This window comes from Clarias gariepinus, chromosome 10, assembly GCF_024256425.1.
Source record: "Clarias gariepinus isolate MV-2021 ecotype Netherlands chromosome 10, CGAR_prim_01v2, whole genome shotgun sequence".
NCBI classification, from domain to species: domain Eukaryota; kingdom Metazoa; phylum Chordata; class Actinopteri; order Siluriformes; family Clariidae; genus Clarias; species Clarias gariepinus.
In genome coordinates this window covers 30,992,751-31,002,593 of record NC_071109.1, presented here as the reverse complement: position 1 = coordinate 31,002,593, position 9,843 = coordinate 30,992,751, and positions in this window count along the sequence as shown.

Below are 9,843 nucleotides of genomic sequence, written 5' to 3'. Positions count from 1 at the left end.
AGTCCTATCCGTTGCCCCACGTCCGTACAGATTTAAACGCTGATTACCGACAAGCGGGACGTGAGCGCGATCAGGGTTCAAAAGGAATAAAGTGTAAATTACGGCAGCGCTATGCGTCTTGGACGTAACTGAATAATCTGTTGCGAATGAAATGACTCAGAGCTCTGATATGTTTTGTCGAGTTGCATGGCAACTGCAAGAAACATTCTCTGCCTTTATTTAACTAGCAATCAATTTTATAACTATCTCTGCTTTTGTACTTTTTAGCTTTTAGCACTATGTTACAGTAAGAGTTTTTGTTGTTCGTGTAGGGGAAAATGGAGTAGGTTCGATGTTTTAGGCTCCTTTCTCCGTCCTGAACGTCTTAACAGCTGACTATTTTTAGGCCAGGATACTGGGAGAATGCATCGCTTCACTCTTCATGTCAAGTGCTCGAGCTATAGAAGGAGACGTCCTGTACCGGGTCTCGCTTGTGCAGAGTTACCGAAGCCGAGTCTGGTAATTGATAATGGGGTTTGCGGGTAAAAAAAAAAAAAAAGTGGACGATGTCTCTGCGGCGATCCGCGCGACCTCCGTCGTAAATCGGAGAAGGCGCACAAGCTCTCGTCGCCGCTCTCTTCTTACGCCATGTGACATTTCCTCCTCGGTGTTGTGTCTGAGAAGAAAAGCAGCAATTACACCGACTGCTGAGAGATTCCGCTGAATTTATGCTCATAACAACCGCATTCCAGCCAAGATGGCCTCCACCTCCCTAAATAAACCCAAACAAAGTCACAGGAGAGTCCTGAGCACGAGCAATGCTCAATCCCGATTCACGTCATACTTTGATCAAACTTCTTCTTCTTCAACTTATTCTTTCTTCTGCTAGAGAAGCTTTCAATGCCTTGATATATGAGTTCTGCTCATGTTCTAATCCATGCACCGTTGTGAATCCTCTTGTTTAGGAAAATCAAAAATGTTCTTTTATTTATTTATTGACTTTTTTTCTTCACCTCCTCCTTTTCCCAACCCTGCCTCTCCCTCGTCTCGTCTATCTGTCCCAGCTGTTCCGCAGTGGGCCGTCTGCCTGCCCCACAGCACTGTTATGGGTTCATTGAGCTGGTATGCGCCAGGAATCTTCGGATCTAGGTAATTTCACACTGTTTGAGATTTTTCCCAGGATGTTAAGCTTCCTTTTTACCTTTGTGAGCCAGATAGCGCACAACACATGTTCCAGACCCCCACAGCACAGCTCGGAGAGGGCTCCAGAAGGAGGCCGGGGGAACAACTTGAAAGATACACATCGTAAATTACGCCCCGACACATGAGACGGCCCGAAAGGATCAGATTATCGTAGCCTGACCCGAGCGTGGTACTTGCCCTGTGAATTCGTGCGTGCCGGTGGAACCGGGACGAAGCAGAGGAGTTGAATTGTGATACTCAGGTTTTAGTTAGGAGGCCTGACTTGGGGGCTTTACAAGTTTTTTTACAGCAAGTAAGAAATGCATGCTGGGAAAAAAAAAGATATCAAGGGGAACATTTAGATATCTTATCTAATATGGGCAAATTCATCAGACATTATTGTCAAATACGAGATGGTTCTTAAACAGTAAGTGTTTAAATATTTTGAATTTTCTATTTTGTTGTGAGAAAAATATTATTTATATATAGATATTAATGCTTAAAAAACTGCCAATGGAGTAGAAATATTTTTTTACCCCAGATTTCTTATTAATTCCCCCCCATCACTAGGGGGCTCCCACATTAAGGCTACTACTACCAGCCAGGGAGCGCCGATGCCCCCCGTCAGGCCAGCCCCCCTCGAACTGCTCGGTCACGCACCGTTGGGAGCGGCGTAACACCCAGAGGATAGCGCTATCTGCTCCTTCCGTGAATTGATCTTGCGTCACAGACGCCCATGATTAGCTCAGCCAATCAGCTCTCTCTAGGCCCCCGGCTGCGAGAGGCTACGGCATCACCCGGGAATCGAACTTGCGATCTCCAGATGATAGGATGAGCACTTTACCACTGCCCAGGTTTCATCAAATTTAAATAATTATGCTTTATCACAACCGTATCATATTGATCTTTTGCAAACACGACGTCAGTCACAACAGCGGACGGCAGAAGACCTGTTAACCGACATTAAACTACTGTGGATTTTTCATTATGTTCGATGTTAAATTACGGATAGGTTATCCGGTGATCATTTGATGACCTACAGAATTACCTGCTGTTTTTGACACATAAAAGTGTACCCCAGTGATTGTTTGCTTCTGATCTTCTGATTATTTTTAAACGCAGTATGTCTTGGTGGACTTCATAACTTATTCAAAAGAGAAACAAGCGTGTGGAAATGGATGAAGAACATAATAAAGATATTAATTTTAGGATGTTTGATTGGTTATCTCAACCTAATTACCTCTGATGCTGTACAAATACATGATTTCTCCTGGATTTGCAGACAATACCTAGCGATAGTGTTAGCATTAGCTCATTCAGTGCTTCTGCTGTTCTTTACGCTTCCTAAAGTGACGTACAGGTAACGTTAAATAACACTGACATTTCAAGCTTTCTAATTAATAGCTAACTAACTGTTCTTGGGTTGAATCTTACACTGCAAATAAATAACCTCTTATTAAGCAAGTAAAAAAAATGTCTTGTTCTACTGGCAGATCATTTTGAATCTTTCAAGAAATAAATTCCTGAAAACAAGCTGATATCTGGGAACATTTGGTTAAAAAATAAGCTCAATAGTCTAATATTTTGTTTGTTGTAATCTTGTTTTAAAAATTATTAGATATGGTTGACTATATTCCTGCACAGCGGTACCTCGGCGTACGGATTGACTCCGTTCCGGAAGCGAGTTCTTAAGGCAAAATTTTGTATTGCGTAACGAAACAAAAACACGGACGGTTCAGAGGCGATTCAGAACGACTTAGAAATGATACTAAGGAGACTTGGTGTTGTTTAAGATGACATAACGTTATCAGATGTGTTTTCTTAGCTGAAAGTGCTTCTGTGACCTGTTTTGAATGTGAGTTTTGGCCATCGAAGTAAGTAAAGTCCATTTCTCCGTCTGGAAGTGGGTGGAACAATGGCGGACAGACGTACTGGCGTTATGTGCAAAATGTGAATACAGAGGGGCCAAAAAACTATTTATACACACTTCAACAGTTATCTATGTCTTTTTTTTTCTTTTTTTTTAATTAAATTATGGCAGCAATGTGCAGTATTATGTTTATGTTAAATTATTTCATGAACAGTCCTAACATTCATGTAGGCATTCATAAGCATGTTAATCTTAAATCTTTTATGTCCCTTTTCTGCATTTTCAGGTCACACTGCGAGCTATATTTGACAAGGCTAGAATGCCTCGAGATGTTTCGGCAGTTACGACGCCTTCTGTTTGTGAAAGTTCAGGAAGGATGCAGCACCTGAAGATAATTTCAGTAGTTAAATTAGTTGTATTAGATCTTTTTTTGGTCCATTGTTTAAAATCTATTTTTGAAAAAAAAAACAAAAAAACTAAGATATAGGGAGCACCTGACGCATGTAGAACGTGAGAAAGCCCAAATTCTTACGGTAATCTCATTCGCTCATCTCTGACAAAAGGCCCATCTGCTCCGTCTGGTTCCCCGCAGGCTCCAAACCAACGGGTAAGGAGCTCAAGGAGTCAGTCAAGGAGCTAACCAACAGAGGCGAAAAACGTTTGTTCGGTGTTTAGCAGGTGTAAATGTGGGATTCCTAATCTACACAAAGAGAGGTAGTGGTGAGGGCTGAAGTAAGATACACTATTAGCACGCTGAATTCGCAGTAGATGTATTTGCACTGAAGTTGAAATGATATTTGGGTTTATAGAGAAGTTCTGCATCTTAACTGTACTAGTGCTGCTAATCATTCACTCCAGACTGTGACCAAGTAAAGTAAAGGAGTAAAGCAGTGACTTTGAAAAGCTTTGGTGGGGTTGGGGGGGGGGGGGGGGGGGGGGGCATTTATTTATTAATCTTACACTCATACTTTGGGTCAGATTGTCCTGTAAGAATGAGCATCACTGCAAATTAATCCAAAGTTCTTCTCACTCGTTACCATTATTCTCTGATAAAAACGTTCTATCCTGGTAAGGGGGCGTGGTCATTCTGGACTAGACCACGCCCCCTCCCATTAATAGTGAATAAGTGCTCACTGAATGGTTTAATAATGACGAATATTCAATATGGTATTTGGTCCACATTTGACTTAGTTGAAGTCTATGGAAGATTTTGGAGCTGTGTTAGACACCGTTCATCATCATCATCATCATCATCAAAACACCAGCAGAGGAAAAACCATTCATAATAATACTGCGTCTGGGCCATCAATCATATGGTATATTGTATATATAATGTTCGCTTCATATAACACAGTGCGTGTAGTTCAGTTTTCTTCCTATCTGCCCTTCCTCTGTCTCTAACATTCAACCCCAACTTAAAACTACACAGCAAAAAATCTTATGAAGCGAAAATATCTTTTATATTGGCAAATATTTAATATTTCTTGTTATGAGATTATTATGGATCAAATATAAGATTACTCCGCCGGATTTTAGAGACGTTTGGATTCGTTCTCGGTGTAAACGTTTGCATGTTTGTGCCCTGTGATTGGCACCCTGTCCAGGGTGTACCCCGCCTAGTGCAGGGCATACGCCAAGCCTCCAGCTACATGAACACTATAAAGAATGAGTGAGGGATTAAGAATGAGAGAATGATCATGTTTTTGGTTGTCTACGGTTATAATGTCAGGTGGATCAGTGGATAAACTCTGATGCCTTTTTAATGTGGATTTAATATTTATTACATCTGATGATTGTCTCCTTCTTCTTCTTAAAGTTTTTTTTATATTCCCGAAAACCCACACAACTAGGTTAAAAATGTTCTAAGTAACATTTAACTCAAAGAGCGAACTGTGTAAAATAAGTGCGTGCTCGGATCACTGCAGGACTTTATCCTTTACTGGTAATATTTCTCTAGATTAACTATCATAAAATAAAAAGAGAATATTTAATTAGAGAAATAAGAATATGAAATTCTTATTTACCTGAGCCTCCAATAACGAGCTGGACTCCGTATTAACTTAAACACATCTCCTGTTATACTGAACTTCCAGCCTCCTAACACACAGTATGACTGCAGATCAATCCCTGCTGTCCGTTATCACCCAGATCAGGATGGGTTCCCTGTTGAGTCCGGTGCCTCTCAAGGTTTCTTCCTATTGCCATCTCAGGGAGTTTTCCCCTCAGCACCGTCGCCCTCGGCTCGTTCATCAGGGACGATCTGATCATTCTGATTCATACACATTTCCATCATTGTCTTTTGATTGTGTAAAGCTGCTTTGCAACAAGGACAATTGTTAAAAGATATAAAATAATTTCAAATAAAAATGAGTTGAAGATTTTACATATATATATATATATATATATATATATATATATGTTGTTGTTGTTCTTGCTCCTGTTCATCCGGGTCATTCGTGATCTGCTCATTTGATTTGGCGAAATTAAGGTTTGTAGCCCTTCCTGATGCAAACCCCTTAATTTTTTCCGGACTTCTTCTTCTTCACAACCCCAAGTGGCTCGGTTTGAGGAATTTCCTGGGAAGGGAACCCCAGGTCTTTCTGAGTTGCGGGTGCGAAGAGTCCCACTAATTCCACCGATGCCATCATTTAAGCTAAACGATCTGCTTAGTAAAAGAAGTTCCTACAAAATTTCAGAACGCATCCTCTGGAGCATGTTGTGTTTAAACCAGGGTCAATTGAAAAGTGTCCTGTTGCTCATGTCGATATTAATTAGGGTTTTTTTTGCTCTGGGTGTACAGTATAACACGGCTATACTGTAATTGTATTTTGTTGTTGGCTGAAGAAGAGATACTGGACATAAAACTTGCTCATCTTTGAACTTTAAGTACTGTAAATTGTGTTTAGGTGAATAAGAAATGCCTATATGATATTTTTTATTATTGAGTTATGGGAAAATTAGGAAAAATGGTGGATTTTCTGTAAATAAAAGCTTTTGTTTTGGATTTTTTTTCCCTCTTCTTTTATGATGCAAGACTTATGGGAAAGGCTGTATAAATTAAATTATTATTATTATTATTGTTGTTGTTGTTGTTGTTGTTATTATTATTAAATTATTTATGTGATGTATAGTGATATCTATTGAAAAACAAAATAAAAACCTCTGCAAATATGAGGAGCTTCACCACCATAATCATCGTCACCTTAATTCCTGTCAATTATTCTCATCAAATTGTTGTTAAACTCATAACTAAGACACTTGGTGTTGCTACAAGAGAGATTAAACTGTCGGTTATGGTTGAATCCACATTAAGAAAAATAATAGAGTGTACTCAGTCAGGCTCAGATCCCCCTAAATGTTCCTTTTTTTTTGTTGTTGTTTTCCTGTTTCTGCACTAACAGGGCAGCTGCATTTCAACTGACACAGATGCTGTTATGACTTTTACCAGAACTTTGAAAAGCTATTTAGGTGTCATCAGGATAAAGTGACCTAGACCAAAAAAAAAAAAAAAGTGTGTGTGTGTGGGGGGGTGTAAATAATCAGTGTTGGGGTTCGGAGCATGTTTGATCTCGTCTGCTCTTCTCCTGCACTTCTGCACAGGTGGAAGTCTTCAGGATTTTTTTTTTTTTGCCCCTTTCTCTCTCTCTTTCTCTTTATCTGTGTATGTGTGTGTGTGGCACAAGAAAGATCCATGCCAGGGAGTGCGGCAGGTCTTTCATGCTGATGTGTCCTGAGGGACACAACCTCACAACCTCCCCCGGAGAACTCCTTGCATTCTCCTCCTGGGTTCCCTACCAACAATGCTTTTGTTCCCTTGTGACACAGGAGGGAAGAAGGATAAAACGAAACGGATGCTTAGGATAGTGTTGTATCAGCCAGCAGCTGTTGTATGAATGACACATTCAAGGGCTAGAGATATGAACATGGGAAAAATGAACTGTTCTGGTGGGAAAAAAGAAAAACTGCAGACTCGTACTAGGTATCCCCTTCACATGCATGAAATGCTTCACAGACTATGACCATATGATGATAAAAACTGCAACAGATCATCATGACAGAGTGCTTCGACACGCCGTCGCCACAAGTGCGTCGACGTCACTGATGTCTGCGGTTTAACAAATTAATGCCTTGAAAAGATGTGGCGTATCCCCATGGTTTTTGGGCATCGTGGGTAAAATAAGGGAGGTTTTCCTTCACATTTCAGTGGTGTGGCATGCTTTTAGGATCATCAGCTTTGTCACTGCTTGCTTGTGTTCCCTGTTCGTCTGTACATCACCTCCTGTACATCTCTAGCATGTTTGGTCTGAAATTAAGATGATGTCAGTGGTGTTAGTGACAATGATAACACAGGTCCTTAGAAGCAGATTATGTCAGATTATAATTTATTGGCTTTTATTATTTGGTTATTATGTAATTAATGTATAGAGGTTTTGAGAGTACAGTACAAGTGGTATTTATTATTATTATTGTTATTATTATTATTATTATTATTAGTGTTGTTAGTAGTAGTAGTAGTAAAAGTTGTACAAAAGTATTTATTTGAATTTGAGCAATTGATTAGAATTTATGTCACACAAGTCATTCAATTTAAAACTTTCAAGGGAATAAAATTTTTACAGAATAAATCAGGATTTCTTGTCAACAACTTGCAGTATTGAATTAAAAGAAATTAATGTTTAATGCTTTTAAATTAATGTTTAATACTTTCTTTTGTATTTTATTTTTTTGTAATTCTGTTTTTTTTTTTACATTTATTTATATATTTATTTGCAATCGCTCTTGTTTTAATTACATTCCAGTTACCTTTTAAAATCCAAGAAGCGGAGGTTTGTCCAGATTTCTGCACTCTCATAAAAAAATATTTATCATAAGGCATTGTTGTTATCATAGTTTCTATGTTTACTGCATGTAGTTAACGAATAATAAGATTTGGATATGTAGATTAACTTAAAATGTAAAGTAAACAAAGGTGAAATCATTAACAAGCAACATTGTCTAGTAAATATATTATTATTACGTATATCACACTCACACATACACATACACACATTACATGTCTATGAGAGTAAGCAAGGTGGATGTTGATGTACCTGAATAGAGCAGCTTTCACCTCACTTTGAGAAAACGCTCCTGGGAGAACTCCGCCAGTGTGTCTGTAACGGCTGTACACCTGAGATTCAGTGACAAAACTGCGGAGAATAATTAATTAAGCATATCACACACTTTTGTTTGGTAATGGATGGCTAAGTTCTAGCTCTTGTTTTGTTCTTTGGGAACATCTGTGACTACTCAACCACAAAAAAAAAAAATAAATAAACTGGAAAAAATCATGAGAAAATTTGTCTTTGGCTTTTTAAAGGATTGTTAGTTTTAGGATTATTTATTTGGTGTGTTATGATTATGAATGCTGTTCCTTTTTTTAGAGGGGGGAGGCGGATACAATTGGTTTAAAAAAAACTAAATATTTTGTATTTATTTGTCTTTGCTTTATTTGCTTAATTTTATTCTTCAAACATATTGTGACTCTAATACAAAACAAATGATATGGTTTTGAAATGATGCATTTAAAAAAAATTTAACAGTGTGTGTGTGTGTATATATATATATATATATATATATAATTATTATTATTATTATTGTTATTATTATTTTACTTTGGTTTTTTACAGTCAGAAAAAAGGATTTAAAAAATACACTAAATGATAGAAAATTGGTGTAGAATGTACAAATTGGTGCAAATAAAATGTTTCAACTTTTTGGTTTGATCCAGCTGTATTTTTGTTCAATTACCACAAAGACATCCTGATTATGCTTTTTGATTTCATATTTTACCTCCTGTGTTTAAGCACCACACAACTCTTCTGCAACTGATGTTAAGTCATTTGTGTGCAGGTGTTCTCTTGTTTGTAATTTTTTATCTCTATTTATAACAGAAAATAATTGTCTCGGTTGAATTTCAGTGGAAAGACCACTTCTGTAAGCTGCCATAACTTACTAATAAAAAATAATATCTTTGAATTATTGTTAAAAAAAAAAAAAAACTTTAACCAGATGTCTGGGCATGATCATGCTGAAGGTCTTAAACATAGTTACAAAAACAAATAAAATGTAATCATTACATATATACACACGTATGTATAATAATTTTATTTTAAAAAAATCCTAATTATTATAGTATTAATAAATCTGAAGTCTAAGTGTGTGAAACACGTTGTTCAGAACCCCAGCAGGAGTTTGTGGACAGAGAGGCTGAGGACCTGAGGAAGACCTTTTCTTTCATTTCGTTTAGCGTTGCGTTAATTATAAAGAGAACACTTCGGAAGAAGAATCTTCATGTTGTGAGTTCGGTGCGACTTTATGTTGAGCCGATAAAATGTATGTGACGTCACTGGTGTGCGGGGGGGGGGATGGGGGGGAATCCCCGGCAGTTTTGGCTTTGCACCATCAGCACGCGCTGCTCTTCCGTCTCGCCCCGTTCTCCTTTTATGGTAACCATAGCAACCTGGAGGGTTTTTTTTCCTTTACATGGTATTGATTAGGATAAGACTCAGACCGAGGGATGTTCAGGGTTTCTTTCTTTCTTTTCTTTTTTTTTCTTTTTTTTTTTAGTGTTTTTACGTCGGGAAGTTTTGATTTCTTCTCTAGTTATTTTTTTTTATTAATATTATATCGCATTTATAATTAAAAAAGTATATTTTATTTCTCTAATAGTCATCCAATAGTCCAGTCTTCTGTTATACATAAATAAAAAAAACCCGAATGAACATTTTCACTGTCCTATCAGAAGATGCGACTTGCTCTGACCTGCTTAT